The sequence below is a fragment of the Elephantulus edwardii genome, unplaced genomic scaffold (genome assembly GCF_000299155.1).
Source record: "Elephantulus edwardii isolate Elephantulus edwardi_28Jun2011 unplaced genomic scaffold, EleEdw1.0 scaffold00003, whole genome shotgun sequence".
In the NCBI taxonomy this organism is placed as follows: domain Eukaryota; kingdom Metazoa; phylum Chordata; class Mammalia; order Macroscelidea; family Macroscelididae; genus Elephantulus; species Elephantulus edwardii.
In genome coordinates, this window is record NW_006399753.1 from 22,755,300 (window position 1) to 22,774,666 (window position 19,367).

Below are 19,367 nucleotides of genomic sequence, written 5' to 3' on the forward strand. Positions count from 1 at the left end.
TTTCTCCAAAACATATTTGTTCTTTTGGCGGCTCATAGGATATGCAGGGCTCTTCTCCACCACCACAATTCCAAGGCATCAGTTCTCCTTCTGTCACCCTTATTCATTGTCCAACTCTCAGATGCATAGCCAGTGACTGAAAAGAGCATGGCCTGAATCAGATACAACTTAGTCCTCAAACTGACTTCATTAGTCTGCTGGCCTGGTGGATAAAGAGTTGTCCTGCCATCCCAAAGGTGCTCAGTTCAAATCCATCAGCTGCTCTGAGGGATAAAGATGGGCAAACACCTGTGTACTTTCCAGCCTCTGAAAATCCACTAGTCCGCTGTGAGTGGGCTGTCAGGCACATAACAATAACAAAATAGAAAATGGAATTCTCACCTTTACACTTGTGGATATAATCCCATTTGGGGATGAGGGTTTCTTTTTTATGTTAATGAGGCCATATTAGTGCTCCACATTGAAATCATTCATACAATAGAAAAAGAACAGCTTCAATTCAGGAGGGAGCACAAGTGAAAGAAGTAGATGTCACATGAACTCCAAGGAACTTGAACTCGAGAAGCTAAAACAAAGCCCTTCCCAAGGAGCTCTGGTGGCCTAGTGGCAAGGAGCTGCAACTACAATCCCAGAGGCGCACGGTTCGAATCCACCAGATGCTCTGCCGGGGAAGGAGGGACAATCTTCTCCTGTACCAGTCAGATCTAATTTGACAGTAAACTCACACAAAAATAATAAAATAAAAGTTAAAAAAAAAAAAACCACAACCAAAAAACAATGACCTTCCCTAAAGCTGAATGAGAGCCCACCTCCACCTAGCCAGTGCCTTAAATGCTGACTTCTGGCCTCCTGATGTATGAGAAAACAAATTTCTCTTCTTTATGGCCGCTCCCTTGTGGTGCTTCTGTTACAGCAGCACTGGCAATCTAAGACGTCTTCAGATGAAGGCTTGGAAATAGGTAACCTCACAGGGGAATAGGAGAAGATGAGAGAACCCAAGAAGACCCGCAGAGACCTTTTGAAGTATGGCGATAACAAGCACAAGCTGCAGTTCCCAGGTACCATGATTACAGGGAAAGGAGAGTGTCTGGAGAGACTGGGCAGTCGGAAAGCAGCTGAAAAATGCCGTAGAGGATGACTCTTAAAGATGCTTGTTGACTTTCGCCAAGAAGGTCATCGGCTGCTTAGTTAAGGCCATTTCTGAGAAGGGAGGGGAGATCTAAACTGTAATGGGATGTGAACAGTCTTTTCTGCGTGTTTCCATTTGCTGGCTCAACAGAAGCAGTAAACAAACGCTATTCCCTGAACTATGCTGACAACATTGATGGTGGCGGCGCACAAATTAGGAGGTAAACAAAAAGCCATGTTAATTTCAAGCTCCATTAGAAACACAGACAGGGGAAAAAAAAAATTCATCGTCTGCCAAATCGAAAAGGTCACAATTGGAAGGAAAAGAAACTTTCTTTCCATGATCCTAAGAAGGTGCTGCCGACAGAGAGGACGTGGAAGGCTGCTGTTTCCTTTTTTAAACTTTGAAACCACTGGATGCTGAAATAAACCTTCTTGTTACTGTCTTCTCTAATCAGATGTGTAGGGTGACGAAGAGGGTTTGGGGTTGGTGATTCTGTCTGCCGTAGGTGTTGGTGGTTATGGCCATAGGATTCCATCCCAGAGCTGTTTTCTCTTTTGTCCCTTGCATGGGAGGACCTCTAATAATGTTTGTTATCTTGGGCTAATGAATAAGTATCATTCTTTTGAAAGTTCCACAGCATAAATTGTCTCCGACGTGAAATTGGCATGACACGGTTCAGTCTAAAAGATCTCTGGGGTCCTTTGATGCCTTTGTGAAATGTGTTGCATAGCCCAGATCACAGTCCAGGAGTGGCACACGTGGCCTTCCCTTCCTTGCCTGCGTGGGTGGAGACGATGGGCAAATGAAAACAGATATTCCTCATAAGTGGTTTTTTATGGTCTTTGATGATGGATGTGTTTTCATTAGTAAATGTAAAGCCAGATGCATTCACTTACTTCCCTCCCAGGCCTTTTGCATTAGTGAGCATCACATATGGCCTTCCAAGACTTCAACACCAGATGCCCTACTTAGTCTTTAATTCACTATATGCAGGAAGACATCTGAGAATTTGACTGTAACTTTTTGGATAAGTTACTAGGTCACCGTTTCTGTCCCACCTACAGGCAAAGCTTGGCATTATTCGTTTCTCAGGTCTCTTTCTGAGGCTGAGGACCTCTTTAAAGTGCACAAGTGCAGAGACATCCTTTAAAACTAAAGGTGCCCTAACTGGAGCAATGGTGTGTTAATTGCTTCATATGCATATGAAAATTGGAAAGGGAATAAAGAATACCGAAGAAGAATTGATGCCTTTGAATTGTGGTGTTGGCAAAGAAAATGGATTATATCATGGACTTCCAAAAGAACAAACAAACCTTTGTAGGAATAAATGCATCCAGAATGCTCCCTAGATGCATGGATGGTGAGTCTGTCTTAAATATTTTGAGCTTGTTATCAGTAGAGAGCAGTCCTTCGGAAGAGACAGCATGCTTGGAAAAGTAGAGGGTCAGTGGAAGAAGGAACAGAAGCCTCAATGAAATGCTTTGACACGGTGACTGCAACCCTGGGATGACAGCACAGCAGACAGAGGTGGTGCAGCGGAGGGTGGGGTTTATTCTGTTGTACACAGGGCTGCTGTGAATCAGAACTGACTTGACAATGCCTATCAACAACAACAATGCTCTTGTTATATAGCCCTGGTTGTGCAGTAGATGAACACTCAGCTGTTAACTGAAAGGTCAACAGTTTAAAACCAAGAGGTAACAAAAATGGACCAATCTGTCCACATACATGTTATCGTTGCTGTTGTTGTTGTTATGTGCCATTGAGTCGCCGGCTACTCATAGGGACCCTATGTACAACAGCCCTAAACCCTGCCCTATCCTCTACCAATTTTATTGTCTCTGACACACCTACCCCCATTACTCCAGTCACTGAATCAATCCATCTCATCAAGGGTCTTCCTCTCCTGTGCTGTCCCTCCACCCTCCCAAGCATGACGTCCCTCTCCAAGCACTGGTCCTGCCTTGCAACATGTTAAAAATATGTAAAACAAGGCTTCAGAATCCTTTCCTCCAAGGAACAGCCTGTTTTCACCCTCTCCAGGATGAACCTGTTTGTTCTCCTAGCAGTCCATGGTATATTCAATACTCTTCTCCAACAGCACATTTCAAAGGCATCAATTCTCCTTCTGTCATCCATAGTCATTGTCCAGCTCTCTGATGCATCACTTGCCCATAATGATTATGCCCCAGTAAATGCTATGAGGCAGTACTCCACTGTCCTATTGAGTGACTCTGAGTTGGAATCAACTCAACAGCACACAACAGCAACAAGATGAATTTTCCCAGAGGTTTTAGATTTGAAGAACTAGTCATTAAGTATAATCATATCCTCCCTTAAACTAAATAAATTACTGTTGTTGTGTGCCATGGATTCGGAGCTGACTTAAAGCCAGTTTTTAGAGGCTATAAATCACACAGGAGGATATTACCTATCCTTCTCCCAACTGCTGGTGGATTTGAACCACAGACGTTTGGGCTTGTAATGCAGCTTCTTACCAGTAAGCCACCAACAAGGTATTTTAAAACACACACACATTTCAAGGCCACTAGATTTCTCTTTTCAGCATACAAATGCCATTGCTAAATCACATTACTGAACACCAGGTATTAGTTACAATGGAAAGAAAGAAATTGTAGGTGGCCTAACTTTAATTAAATATTGCTCATGCACCATGCAGATTGGCACTCAATTGAACTTGAGTTAGCTCTGTCTTCTACACTGTATTTCTTATTGTTCTCTCAAAGTTTCATGTATGCCATCATATATTCTCTAGCTCTCTTGTGAACCCTGGAACTGATTATAAGATCAAGATCAGTGCCACTCAATAGATACTCAGTAAACGTATTAGAAATGAATGTATAAGCAAAGAATGCATAAATGTGACTACAGATTCAAGATGTTACCCTTTGCTTAACAAGATATGACTTGGAAAATTCTGAAAGAATAACTGAGGAGGTCCTCTGTCCGGCCCTGGGGGACCTCCAAGTTCACGTTCTCTGGTTTTCACCAATAACATACAGTGTCTCCTTGTCCCTGTTCACGTTCCGTCTATTCCAGAAAAAAATAGAATGAAAAATTAATCCTCAAATACATGATACTTAAAATCTCTTGACCAATCTTACCCTATTCCAGTATTTGTAAATTAGAATACTCATTGTCTTCTTAAGGAGCCCTGGGGACATCTGTCACATATTGGGCTGCTAGCTGCAAAAGCAGCGGTTCAAATCTTCCAGTGACTCCATGGGACCTTCTCTCCTCTTGTAAAGATTTGCAACCTTGGAAATCCAAAGGAGGGTCCCAGTGAATTGGAATTGACTTGATGGCAGTGGATTGGGTTTGACTTGATGGCATTTTTGGCCCTAGTCTGAACTTTTCAACATTTTCAGTTTCTACTGCCATTTTCTAAGTGTGTGACAGCTTTGTGATGTTGAAGTAGTTAGATTCCATCTGGTCAGCTGTGAGTCACAGCAGCCTTAAGACCAGAACATCAAAACTTCCCTCTCCTACACTGTCTCCAAGGTCTCTGATCTGCTTCAGCCCATTGTTACAGTCACTGTGTCAATCTGTCTTTCTGAGAGTCCTCGTCAGTTTCCCCTAACCCTCCTCTTTTACCCGCATGATATCTTCTTTCCTCCAAGACTGGCCCCTTCAGACATGCCCAAAATATGTGAAATAAAATTTCACCACCCTCACCTCTACGAAGTACCTTGGTCACACTTCCTCCAAGCAGATTTGTTTGTTCTTTTGGCAGTCCATGGATATTCAGAACTCTTCTCCAACACCATAATTCAAAGGTTTCAATCATTCATCAGGCATCCTTATTCATTATTGTCCAATTTCCAGATGCATAGCAAACAATTGAAAATACAGTGCTCAGTGATCAAGTACACCTTAGTCTCTAAACTGATATTGTTGCTCTTTAGCAACGGTCCTTGACAGCAGATTTCCCTGCTCTAAGATGCCTCTTCATTTCTTGAATTCTTGACCATGAGTGTTGATTGTAGAGCCAAGTAAAATGAAATCACTGACAGATTAAATCTTTTTTTCCATCTGTTATAATGTTGCCTGTTGGTTTGGTGATGAGGATTTTTGTTTTCTCTGTGTTGAGATGTAACTTATATTGAAGGCAGAAGTTTTCCCTTTTCTGCCATAAGTGCTTCAGGTCTTCACTTTCTTTAAACAAGGCTGTATCATCTGCATAAAATAGGTTGTTGATGAATCTTCCTCCAATCCTGAGATAGCTTATTAAACACTTGTTTTTTAAAAACAAAAGATCCTAAAATGCAGGTCAAGAGCTCTGGTAGAAATTTTCTAAGAATAATTTAAGATACTAGGGGGCTCTGGTGGACTAATGGGAAAAAGCTGAACTGCAGTCCTAAAGATATGTGATTCAAATCCACCAGCTACTCCATGAGAAAAAAATGGGCATTCTCCTCTCGTGCAATTAACTGCCTCTGAAAACCTGCCAGTGGGTCAACTATGGTTCGGTTCTGACCCAAAGATACACAACAACAATAGTCATGTAAGACCCTGTTGGCAGTGTTACGTCTTAGAATGATGGTAATAAGGAAAGAGAGAAAAGTTCCTTTTCATTCTGTATCCTTTTGTATGATCATGTTTGTCCAAGACCCTGTGTTTCTATTCTTTAAAAATGGCTTTAGAATGAAATATGTATAATCATCATGGCTTATGCTATTCTAACAGAACTTATGAGTAATTAATGAAACAGTAGTATAGTTCATTTATGCAGATGTTTAATATACATAGTTAACAAGCTAATTGTTTTAAGATGCATCATTTAATGAATCCAGCTTCTTGTGGTGTCTCATAGATATCCACAATTAAATACTGGTAGTAATTCCCTGTTGGGATCCATTTATGAGAATAAAATAGCTGAGCTGCTTTTTTATGTATAATATAATCTATAGCTATTCGTTTTGAATGATCCCCCTAATTGAGTGTTATTACTAAATATAGAAAATGTTGCAATCAATTAATAAAATAAAATAAAATATCTACTTTCATCTTTGTATTTCACATACTTGAAAATTGTTAGGACCTATTTTGCATGTGTCAGGCCCTCCACATTGGTGCGGGAGTGGTGGCAAGTGGTTATATATCACAGAAACTTACACACAGCAATTGACCCCTTGTGACGGGAGAATCGCCCCCATTGGATTATCTAGGCTGTAATCTTTATGGAAATATTAACCACGTTTTCTTCCCATGGAGCTACTGAGTCAACTCGAACCCCTAACCTTTCCTTAGCCATGCTCTTTAACCACTGTGCTACCAGAGCTCTTCTGCACATAGGTAACCTCCTGCTAATTATTCATATCAAATTGACCCACTGTATTACACCCTTTCCGTTGCTAAAGTTTGTTTTTCTCTTTGAGGTTTGTTTATGGCTTTTGTGTCCACTGGTTTTGTTCCCATGGCACTGTCTGTGTCATCTCGTTTCTAATTTGTCATCAGCATTTCTTCTTTGCCTTGTTTGTTTTGAATGTCTGGCTGCACATGGTTCAGCCATTGTTAGACACCTTGATACCTTTTAGCCTTTTATGAAATAAATAAATGCTTACAACTGCATAACACAATTATTTGGCTCCGTAAATGAGTGCTCAAAATTGCAGACCATGCTTCTCAACATATTTAGGCATTGTGTTAAGTTCAAAGTAGGTGAGATGTGTTTACATTTTCACACCGTAGAGACTGTAAATCTAAATTCAAAGAGACCAAGTGTATAAATGCTTAGAAGCATATACAGTTTTTTGAACTTGCAGTTCTATCTGTAGTTTGTCAATGTCAACATTTAAATTTTTTTTTTTTAAAAAAGAGTATGTGAAGGAGATTGACTAGAGAGGCATCTCCCTGGGTGGTTCTGGTACTTCAGTGGATCAGAATTGGTCCTGGAGCACTTGTAGACCCATTGACTGCAAGCTCCACACCCAGAGTTTCTGAATCACTAAGTCAGCAGTAGGACTTGGGAATTTCATCTCGGACACAATCCCAGGTGTGTTAGTTCCCCAAGGATGCCATAGCAAATTACCACAAACTGAGTGACTTCCAACAGCATCTACTTACTCTCTCTCTCTCTCTGTTGTGGAAGTTGTTAAATGCCACCAGGTTATTTCCAACTCACAGGACAAAACACTACCAGAGGCTGCACTGTCATCACATTCTCTGCTACTTTTGAACCCACTATTACGGTTACTGTGTGTGTCTGTCCCATTGAGAGTCTTCCTCTTTGCCGCCCCTCGACTTTACCAAGCATGATGTCCTTCAGGGACTGGCCTCTCCTGATAAAACATCCAAAGTATATGAGCCTAAGTCTTGCCATCCTCAATTCCAAATCCCTTTCTTGTTGCACTTCTTTCAAGACAGATGTGAGATTTTTGTGGCAGTCAATGATGTATTCAATATATATTTCACCAATATTCTGGACTTAGAAGTTCAAAATCAAGATGTGACAGAAATATGCTGCTTCTGAAGGTTCTAGCACAGAATCTGTCCTCCTCCATCCTCTTAGCTTCTAGTGTTGCTTGGCGATCCTGGACCCACCGTACCGATCTCTGCCTCCATTTTCAGCTCGCATTCTCCCTGTGTATCTGTATCTATGTCACTTCTTCTTATGAGAACAAAAGTCAGATTAGATTAGGACCCTTTGTGACTCGTTCTTAACTTCATGACATCTACAAAGACCCATACCAAAGGCTGCAGTCTTTGATCTCCTGCAGCAAATGCTTCAAGTCCTCCTCACTTTCAACAAGCAAAGTAATGCCGTTTGCATAACACAGGTTGCTGATGAGTCTCCGATCCTGATGCCACTCTCTTCATAGAGTCTGGCTTCACAAATTATCTGCTCAGCATACAGATTGAATAGATAAGGAGAAAGGCTACAATCCTGACACACCCTTCCTGACCTAAAGCCAGGCAGTGTTCCCTTGCTCAGTTCGGACAACAGATCCTTGGCCTAGGTGTAAATTTCGTATGATCACAATTAAGTGTTCTGGGATTCCCATTCTTCTCAATGTTAGCCATAATTTGTTAAGATCCACACAGTCAAATGCCTTCCCATAGTCAATGAAACACAAGTAGACATTTTCCTGATATTCTTTTCTTTCAGCCAGGATCCATCTGACATCAACAATGATAGCCCTGGTTCCATGGCCTGTTCTAAAGCCAACTTGAACTTCTGACAGTTCTGTCAGGGTCACACTTTTCTAGCTGTTTTTGAATAATCTTCAATAATATTTTACTTTTGTGAGATATTAATGGTATTGTTCAATAATTTCCAAATTCTATTGGATCATTTTTCTTGGGAAAGAGGACAAATACAGATCTCTGCCAGTGACGCTGGCCAGGTAGCTGTCCTCCAAATTTCCTGGCATAAATTGTTGAACAAATCCGGACCTGCATCTGTTAGTTGGAACATTTTTGCTAATGCCTTCAGTGCAGCTTGAACTTCATCTTTCATTGTCATTGTCTTTTATTCATATGGTACATCTAGAAATTTTTCAGTGTCAACTAATTCTTTTTGATAAAGTGATCCTTGGCCTATCTTTCTGTCTTCTTTTGATGCTTCTTGGATTATTCAAACTATGCTCATTGCATCCTGGGTCATTTAGTGTTTCCTGGATCCTATATGCTTCCTGGATCTTTCAAGATTGTACCAAGAGTCCTCATCATCGGATCACAAGTCAACATAATGACAGGAGAAAGGAGAAAGGAGTGGAGAAAGAAGTGAAGCTGTCAGTGATTTAATATTCCTTTGATCAACAGTCAATACCCTTGGTACCAGCAGTCAAGTAATCAGGAGACATTGCATTGGTCAAATCTGATGTCAAGGTACTCTGCAAACTGCTTAAGAGTAATGCAAATCAGTTTGACAATGAACGTGCACCTGACTCATGCCATGATCTTCTTAATTACCTGCTACATATCAGAAAGCTGAACAATAAATAAGGTTGATGGAAGAATTGATGCCTTTGAGTTGTGGTGCTGGAGAAGACTACTAAATAGTTCCTGGATTGCCAAAAGAACAAATAGATGTGTGGTGGAGAAAGTGCAGCCAGAGTACCCCTTAGAGACAAGGATGGCAAAGCTTCCTCTTTCATACTTAGGACATGTAGCTAGGCGAGGCTATTCCTTGGAAAGAGATATCATACTTAGAAAGATGGAGGGTCAGCAAAGGAGAGAAAGATTCCCAATGAGCTGGATTGACACAGTGACTTCAGCAATAGGCTTGAGTGTGTTGGAGATCATGAGGATGATACAGGATACAGCAAGGTTCAAGTTGGCTGTTCATAGAGTCACTGTGGGTCATGCTCAACTCAATGGCACCTAACGACAACAACAACAATGATCTAATTTCCAAATAAGGTTCTAATCATGGGTTAGAATTTCAGCATTTCTAATTTGGAGAGATACTATTCAAGCTACACCACCAGTAGAACCAAGACCACTCAATATGCCATTTTTTTCTGTGGAAGCACACTAAACAACTGTATTCCTCACCATTATTTGTATTTAAGCAGAGGCCACATGGCTTGATCCTGACCAGTGAAATCTGAACTTCACTTCCAAGCTTGACCATTTAGTGCCTTGAATGATCCTCTTCTATTTTGCTCCCCTTTCCTGGGCATCTGTGAGGCTTACTTACTTCAGAAGGCAACATCCTAAGATAGAAGACACCTGTATCTTTGAGAGTGGCCTTGGTCGTATGATTGTGGAGGAGAGCTGCCTTACATCACACTACCATGTGAGAGCGAAATCAGTCTTTATTATGAAGGCATGGAGGGTTTGTGGCCACATGGCTTGACTTACCCTAATTCACAGGAATTTCACATGACCATGAGAGGAAACATGCCGAGCTCCAAGGGAATTTTTCTTAATTTTATAGATATGAGAAGAGATGGAGTCAATCTACCACTGTCCTTCTTCCTAAAACTCTCTTTAAATTGATTGCACATACTCAGCTGAGAGCCACGTAAGTAAAGAAATTTTTACTAATCTTACAGACAACCTCCTAAATCCACCTTCATACGTTGTTTGGTGATTTTTTTCCATCTGAACTTTCCTAACTACCTGCTCTTCTTGTTGTTATGTACTGTTGAGTAGAAACAGACCCAGAGCTCACCCTCCAGCTCATCCTTCTCCCATGGAGCACCTAGTGGTTTCCACTCTTTGAACTCCTATATTCCAGTATGATACAGATTGTTCTACGTGGTGGTGGTGTTGTGTGCCGTCGAGTCACCTGTGATTTATAGTGACCCTATGTACAACTGCTCAGAAGCCTGCCCTGTCCGGAGCCAGTCTCACTGACACCGACACATCTACCCCCATCACCCTAGTTACTGTGTCAGTTCGTCTCATCCTGGGTCTTCCTCTCCTGAGCTGTCTATCCACTCTTCCCAGCATGATGTCCTTCTCCAAGGACCAGTCTCTTCTGGCCACGTGCCCAAAGTATGTGAGACGGAGCTTCAAAAATCCTAACCTTTTCTTCATCTATCATGGTGTTGCCGATTGAGAAATTTTGTCTGCTTGATACTGAGATGTAACCCACTTATTTCATGATACCATGTGTTGCTAAAAGGAGAGAGTTGGCGAGCCAAATTTTCTTACCTTCATCACCCATACTATGAGGCTCAGTTGTATAATTCTTGCTTTCTATGTCAGATCAGGTTTGACCAGTGTACCTAATGCACATCCATTACCTGTCTCTTCTGGGAGGTGAGGCTTTCATAGTGTTGATGCTGATGATGTTTCAGTAGATCTTCCAGACTAAGAGGCTGGGAATAAACGCCTGGAGATCTACTCTCAAACATCAGCCAATGGAAAACAGTCCTGTCCATAACAGATGATGACGTCTGTACCAGATTAGAACAGTGCATGAGATCTCATGGACCAGGGATCTGACTAGGGGGCAGCTAGTGACAACCACATTGGTGGCAGTGATGTTTCTGACTCACTGGCCCATTTCCTTTCCCTGGATGCTGTCTGTTCATCTTGTTGTGTACGTCAGGACCGACTCATAGCTGACCCTCTAGCGGGTTTTCAATGGCAGTAAATCATTTGGGAGTTGACTGCTCTTCTTTCTCCCATAGAGCAGGTGACACATTTGAACGGCACACCTCTAAGTCTGCAGCACAATTTCTTACCAATAGGCCATCAGAGTGGATGTTACCTAAATGTGTATATTTCCCTTCTCGTCCCTGTCCCACAACACTCTTCTGCATTTGACCACTTGCCCAGGTGGCTACTTGTTTCCCTGTTAAGATAATGTGCAGCAGTGCAGGAGGAGGGGAATGAGATAAATGTGTGTTTCAATAATGTCTCTCTGGGAAAAAGGATTTGCTATCTCACTCGATTTATTTGTCAACTCTCTTCTCTAGACCACCTTACACATTGCATCCAATAACTACAATAAACTTGATTCAAGTTCTCCTTTTGTGTTATACAAATACTGTATGAGCATCTCCCACACACATAATTGAACAAGTACCAAATACACATTATTAAAACATACACTTATCTCTACAACCTCCCCCATACCACTACACATTACCTTCAGGAGATTAAAGCCCAAAGATTACAGCAAATAGAAGATTCTCATTCTGAAATGGTGTTCATTTTCTTGATGTTAAGTAAGTGTGTTTATTGAAGAGAATTTTGAAATTGCAGAGTACCCAAAGGGGAAAAAATAATCTTTGATAGCAGCGACAAATCCCCTTCCATTGTCTGTTTATACCATTGGCACAGTGATTTGTTTATTGCTGTGTCATGTAAATATATCTGGCTCTTTAGTATTCTTTTACATGCTTAAGCCACCATTTGTTCAAGCAATCCAAACAAGTATTGCCTGCAATTTCCTAATTATAAACAACAGTGAGATGAACATCCATAGACCTAGATCTTTGTGCACGCAACTGGTTTTGTGACAGATTTTAAGACAGATTCTTAGCATACAGATTCCCTTACTAAAGGGTATGTGCTATTAAGGTGAATAATGTCAGAAAAAAGCTCAAATAGTGAAAAACTTCATCTAGGAAGCAGGTCACTGGATGGACAGACATGAGACAGAGAAACACTGTTTTCTTCACAAGCATGGCATTTAAATTTTTTCTGTGGACCATATATTATTAAGAAGTAAATATTATATTTTGTTAAATTATTTCATGTTTCCTAAATAAAACCCAGATTTGTCCTGAGAAACATTTGTAGATGATCTGATTACACCCAGTAAAACCCAATAGAGTAGTTCATTCTATTAACTTGCTTGGAAAAGTAGCAGGTCAATGAATGAGAAGACTGACCCCAACGAGTTGTGTTGACACCGTGACTTCACCAGTGAGCTTGAACATGGTGGAAGTGGTGAAGATGACTCAGGATGGGGCAAAGTTCAACAAATCTGTGGTTTAGGGGGTCCTTATGAATCATAGACAGCTCAACGGCACCTGAGAACAATGCTGTCAGACGCAGAGTAGCCATTAAGTTAGAATCAACTTTCTTGCAACAAGTTTAGTATGGATGCACTAAAAAAAGTATAAGAACATTTTACCTCCAAAAGGCCTTGTAGAACAGAGTAAACTGCTTGCTCCATCGAGATTTCTGGGATAGAATCCTTGCTGGAATAGATTCAACAGATCTTTCCTCCTATAGAGCTGCGACTGGGTTTGAACCACTGACTTTTCAGTTAGCAGGTGAGTCCTTAGGCAATATGCTACCAGGCCTCCTTCACATAAAGGGAACATATCAAACCCTAAGTCAAAGGGGTGCATGGAGAAGACTCCAAAACAATCCACTATTGATTGATGACACCAAGTATTGTGTGGGTGTCTTGGTTATCTTGTGCTGCTAGATATCATGACTGAGATACCACAAGTGAGTAGTTTTAACCAAAACAATATAGTCTCTCATAATTCAGGAGGCTAGAAATCCAAACTCACAGTGCTGGCCCCAGGGAAAGGCTTTCTGTCTCTATCATTTCTGGAGGAAGATCCTTATCTCCTTTAGAATCTATATCCATGTGTCTTGTATGTTGGTCTTCCTCTGCATAGGGACCTCAACCCCAGAGGGTGTGCTACACACCTAGAGATTCTTTCCTGGTGATGGTAAGACTCGTGCTTTGTGCTCGCCTCGTTATCCTTGTTCTCTCTTGTGAGACAAAAAAATGAAGCGGGCCACATCCCAGAAAAACTCCTTTTACATCACTTCAGGATTCTGAAGGGTTTAAAAATGTTGCATCTCACCCATAATCCTCTGAAAACGATTTCATTTATTGGATAGCAGGAGATTGTTTCCCGATTACATCGTTTCATGCATTTAGGGTAGGGGAGGCCACAATGCAGTCCATGGCAATGGAGGTGCTCCAAGACGGATGGGAAGTGTGGCGAGAGATGAAGGTACAGAGACTGTCCTTTGTGAATCTCCGTTAGGTGAGAAGACAAATACTGTAAGTTCCCTAGTCCTTACCCACAGCATTAGCTTGGTAACAGGACCTAATAGATTTATTGGATTGGCCGTATTAAGTAGCTCTTCAGTGAAATTCCTAGTCCATAGAAAATACTTGCAAAACTCAAACTCACTATCTTAGAGTTGGAACTTAGGGCTTTCTAGAAGGTTTTCAGAGGTTGTGAATTGCACAGGAGGAGAGTGTCCTTCTTTCTCCTGCCAACCAACTAGCTGGTGAATTCATACCATCTGCCCCTGGTTTGGCAGTGCAACTCTTTACCCCCTTGTTATTGTCATGTCTATTATTATTATAATATTCATTGACTGTAAGTTCTTTTAAAGCTCAAACTTTATGTTTCAATGAACCTATTTTGTTGCTGTCTGTACATCCTAGTAGGGAGCTCTGGTGGCCTAGTGGCAAGAAGCTGTGCTGGAATCCCAAAGGCACAGGGTTTGAGGCCGCCAGCTGCTTTGTGGGAGGAGGCTGGGCATTCCCCTCACATGTGATTCGCTGTCTCTGAAAACCCGCTGGAGGGTCAGCTGTGGATCAATTTCAAGTCTGTGGTACACAGCAGCAACGGCATATGTCCTAGTGGGCTCTACTCTTAGTAAATGCCCAATGAATAGCTACTGAGGTTACCATTTTGATTACTAAGCGTGCCTCTAGGTGCTAGAATTTTTACATCTATTTTCTCACCAGGCAAATTAAAGGTTTTTATTTAATACAAATTACTGTGGATTTGCAATACCAAATTGAATTTCCAGCTTATGAAACTTTCATATTTGGAGCTAGACGTGTTTAATACTCATTGATATTTAGGATTTGATTATGCAATGTGGGGCTGGTTTTATTTTTTATTTTCAAGAAGGAAGAGGAATATTGGTGAGTTCAGAGCTTCAAAGCATCACTAAGATTTAGAATGATGAGAAAATGCAATCTATACCTATTGAACTGCAGCATATATTTGCATTGCAGCATTTTTCTGATGGCTATTAGAAAAGTATATACATACCGAGATTAAATGAGTTCATAAAAACAAAAATATTCGTTGACCAGCAATTTGCTGCACAAACAGCAAAGCAATAATTTAGAGCTCTGACCTTGTAATTCAGCTGATTAGAGGAATCCAATTCTCTTTTCATTTCATGTTGTGTTGGGCTTAATTGATGGTGAATTCTAAGTGAATCAATATGCCAAAAATGGACCTTAGTCATATTCCATTCTTTTCTGCATCTAGATGATTTGAATACCCTGTTTCCCCAGTTTTCTGTCTTGCTGACTGCCAACACTTCAAAGAGAGTGTGGATTTTCCCACTCAGTCAGCTCCTGACTCACAGTGACCCCGAGTAAGGCAATGCTGGCCAGCCCGCTGCCAGACCACAGGATCAGTCGTGGATCTAGCAGTTACACTCGGCAGGGTTTTCATTGACTGATGGTTTCTAAAGTTGCTAACTAGGCCTTTCTCCTGAGTTCATCTTAGTCGTACAACTCCAGTGAAAACTTACAAGCCTGCTCAGAGAGATAGGTGTGCTTGAGATACATTGACTGGGAATCAAACCTGAGTCTCCCACACGGAAGGAGAATGTCTTACCCCTGAGCCACCAGCACTCTCCTAGAGAAGCCTTAACAGATGTAAAACTTCTCTTTAATCTGATACATGTGCCCAGATCCAGTCAGACACACACAGAGAGCAGACAGCAATATGAAATAAGGTACAAATTATCACCTATAGCAGCATGGTCCTGCATGATTCATTTTCCTTTCGTGATTATTGGTAATGGATCCAAAATAACATTCACACTCTGGATATGGCCCGTGAGAGGCTTTTTGTCTTTCTCATCCTTCTACTTTTATTTTTAAAAGTCCAGTTCCTGTTTATACCATTCCTCAGTCCCTCTTACAAATAGGGTTTTGTGGAATGGTCTGTTCATAAATTATTAATGTCACACTGGAAAAAACCTTTTGCATGCAGCCCTCCTGACACATGACTACTGGCAATTTTAGCCAAGCTGCAGGGCCAATGAAGCTCATTCCACTCTGCCAGCCACCAGGACTAGTGAAGAAAGAGACCCGGACTCTTCCTCCATTGGTGAAACGACTAATTTTGTGTTCCTTTTGGCACTGATGTCATGTGCCTAAGTTAATAATATGTGTTAAACCGCTGTCAGTCTTTTCTGCCTGTTCAGCTCAGGGAAGAGGCAGGATGTTCACCTGGGCTCAGAGCTTTGGAATAGGAATGAAAGCTTTGCAGTCATCCAACAAGAAATTGGTATTCCTGCCTGGCATTCCGGACAGGAGAACTTTCTCTCCAGCGTTGCATGGAAGATTCTGTGCTCCTGTCCCTGAGAATCAGCTCATAACTCATTCCGTAGAAAGCGTGCCCCCCCCACACACTCCAAAAAGAAAGCTGACAAGCAGACATCAACATCTGTGACTTGAAAACAGGCTACCCTGGGGTTGAGGAGGTAACAGAAAACCCCAAGTCTGAGACCATTCCACAGAACTAGGAAGACAGGGTTGAATTTTACTTTTGTGGGGGTGTGTTACCGACTTGAGTTATGTCTTCAGTGCCTAAGGAATCAAGTCGGAGAGTGGTCAGAGTGAGCTGGGGTCCTGGACAAGGGACCACATCTACCTCAGTGACACCAACAACGTCCTTCACCTCCCCTGTTCCATCTTGTCCCTGAGAACCTAGGTTTGCTAATAGGGAGGTTGTGAAAGGAATTGGAATTGCCTGCAGGAACCAACTTTGACCCCAGGAATAGTAAACGTCAACGTCTGGGTTTAAGATATAACTACCACTGTTCATCCTCCAGTACATACTGTGTTTTTAGCTGGCCTCCTCAAGCACATATCTAAATCTGTTTTTCACATTTTTTAAAAAAAATAAGGATTACAGAAGTAAGAGTCATGCAAACTAACTGTGGTAATCATAGAAAACTATACTTTCCTAAAACCAACTGAAGGAATTTTCTATTTCAAAGCCAGCTATTAAATAAATTATATGTTCTCCATTTTAAATACTGTATGTATTTCTTTTTCATTCCTAAATATTGATGATATAATTGGTAACATAATGTAGATGGTGAAGATTGAGATTGTTAACAGCTTTAGTTTGCTTGGCTCCACAGTCAGCAGTCTTGGCATCAGCAGCCAGGAAATTAAAGGACATGTTGGAATGGGAAAGTCTGCTGTCAGAGGCCTCTCCAAATTACTGAAGAGCATCAGTGTTGTTCTGGAGATTAAGGTGTGCCTGATACAGGCCATGGTTTTCACAATCACTTGCTATGAATCAGAAAGCTGGACAATGACTAGAAATGATAGGAGTACCATGGACTGCTAAGAAAACAAACAAGTTTGTCTGGGAGAGGGTTAAACCAGGCTGCTCCTTGGAGGCAAGGATTCTGAAGCTTCATCTGACATACTTTGGACATGTTGCATGGATGAACTAATCCTTGGAGAAGGACTTCATGCTTGGGAAAGTAGAGGGACAGCACAGGAGAGGAAGACCCTCTATGAGGTGGATTGAATCAGTGACTGGGGTAATGAGGGGGTAGTTGTGTTGGAGACAGTGAGATTGGCACAGGATAGAGCAGGGTTTAGAGCTGTTGCACATAGTGACTTGACGGCACATAGCAGCAACCACATGCCTTGTTTATACTCTGTGAGGTGAGTAGAACAGACTTTGTTTCTTTTTCGCCCTTGAGGAACAAACCATCAAAATAGTAGTCCCTTCTTAAGCACTACTGCCAAGTGCATTCCAACTGATGATGGTCTAGGACAGAATAGAATGCCCCATCAAATCAAGTCTGCCTCACTTTTCTCCCATGGCACAGGTGGTTGGTGGAGTCAAACTACCAACCTTTTGGTCAGCAGCCCAGTGCTTGGGCTACAGGACTCCTAACAATCCCCTTTCAATCTCACTGCCCTTGAGTTGATTCTGATTCATAGTTTTCCTCCACTGGGGGTTCAAATCTGTAAATCTTAACAGGAAGAGATTTCCCATCTGTCTCCCATACAGTTCCTGGTGGATTTGAACTACCAGGGACATACAGCTGTTGGGTTAGCAGCACAACACACCACAGACAACAAATCATCAAGACTGACTATCAAAAAACCTCAATATTTCAAACTTACTGTTTTATCTTGCTCAAATATCTTATTCCCCTAAATTTACCTGTCAAATGAGTAAAATGTATCCGAATAATCTTGAGGGTACCTGACATTCAGGTGGGTTCTGCCAGCAATGTGATCTTGGAAAAGTTGCTAAATGTTTTTTAAACCTCAAATGATGCAAACTTAAAATTAAATAATTCTGAGTTAGCAAGGCAATTTTTTTTTTTATTAATTGAAGACTAAAATCTAGCTTGGCTGCAGAAGAGAGGTTACTAATATATTATGGTTTTGTTTGTTTCTGTGATTTCTGTGAATCTTGATGCAAGGATTCCAGAGTATATTTTGTTGCCTTGAGTAATATCTCTTTATCCTAGCATGGTCCTGTTTTCCTGTTAATAGGATACAGATTTCTGCTTCTAAAATGCTGCACTGTGGTTTTTCTCTCTTTTAGGGATCCATATTCAGGAGCACAGGTGATGGGATGTGTGTGTTTACCTTTGCATGGTAGGAGAGGCAGGACTTGGATCCACTGCTCAGGGCTGTAGAAGTTGTTAGCAAAGAGCCAGCTCTTCTCTGTTGACCTGATACAACTTTAGAAAATTTTCCAGCAAGAGAAATACCTGATTATTTACATTTCTTTACTATTCTTCTAGTTTTGAAATAAAATGGCAGTTGTTTTTCTGAGAACTAAAGTGTAACCAAAGACAATACAAAAACTTCAGAAAGTCAGTAGACTTTATTTTTTCCAAGATTGAGACACAAACAAATCAGGCCTCTGAAACATCAGCCAGACACTGGAAACTCGCCTGATTTGGTTTCATTAAAGATACCAAAGAATAATTGCACCAGAAGGGGAATTCTGGTTTTCATTCCCCCGGATCTGTGATTAGTAAGTGATTTTCCATGTCATTCTTTTTTCCACTTCCTGTTTTGCCCCATTTTGAGAAAATTGTTTGTTAAAAGACAGGAACCAATGGAATGGGAATACTCAAATCCCAGGGCTATCCTGCTGACCCTAAGAGAGATGCAGGTTTTCCATCTTTATCTGCCAGTGGAGGCACTTCTGCAAGGCTGGGTGGAGACGCTTCTTGAATTTCCCTTCTTCTAGACAGCCAAAGGGAAAAACAGCAGGGACTATTTTGTGTTGTTGGTTGGGTTTGGGTTTGTTTTTTTGTGTTGTGCTTGTTTGTTTGTTTTTAATAGAAAGAATAGGAAAAGTATGTGTCTATAGATAAAATGAAATGCTTTTATCAATGTTTCTGTCCTAGATGAGTTAACTCTGTCACAGATAGGAAAGACTTTCAAGGTTTTCATTGTTCCAGAAACTGTGTGTGATTAAATTAAAATATAAAAGTAAGCCTGCATTCCAGTTAAGCTGTTTATTAAAATAATTAGCCCAGTGAAGCAAGGAGTGAGTAAGCCAAGGAAATTGTGAGGTTAGGTTAAAAAGCTCTCTGCAGATATAGACAGAATTGAATGAGAAAGTGATCATCAAGTCATGGGTTTAATAAACAGAAGCAACTCCACATCAAAACTCAAAACACACTAGAAAAGGACTGATGGGTATCTTTGTTTTCTGACATGTCTAGATTTTTAGCTATAGAACCCTTGAGCCAGATAGCTTTTGTGAAACCGTTCCTACATTAGCCAGATGCCCATTTG

The 19,367-nt window shown here is 41.1% G+C and overlaps 1 pseudogene; it reads left to right on the forward strand.

The window, feature by feature from the left end:
* The first annotated feature begins 985 nt into the window (after positions 1-985).
* Positions 986-19,367, forward strand: part of LOC102843977 — a 74,292-nt pseudogene continuing 55,910 nt past the window's right edge.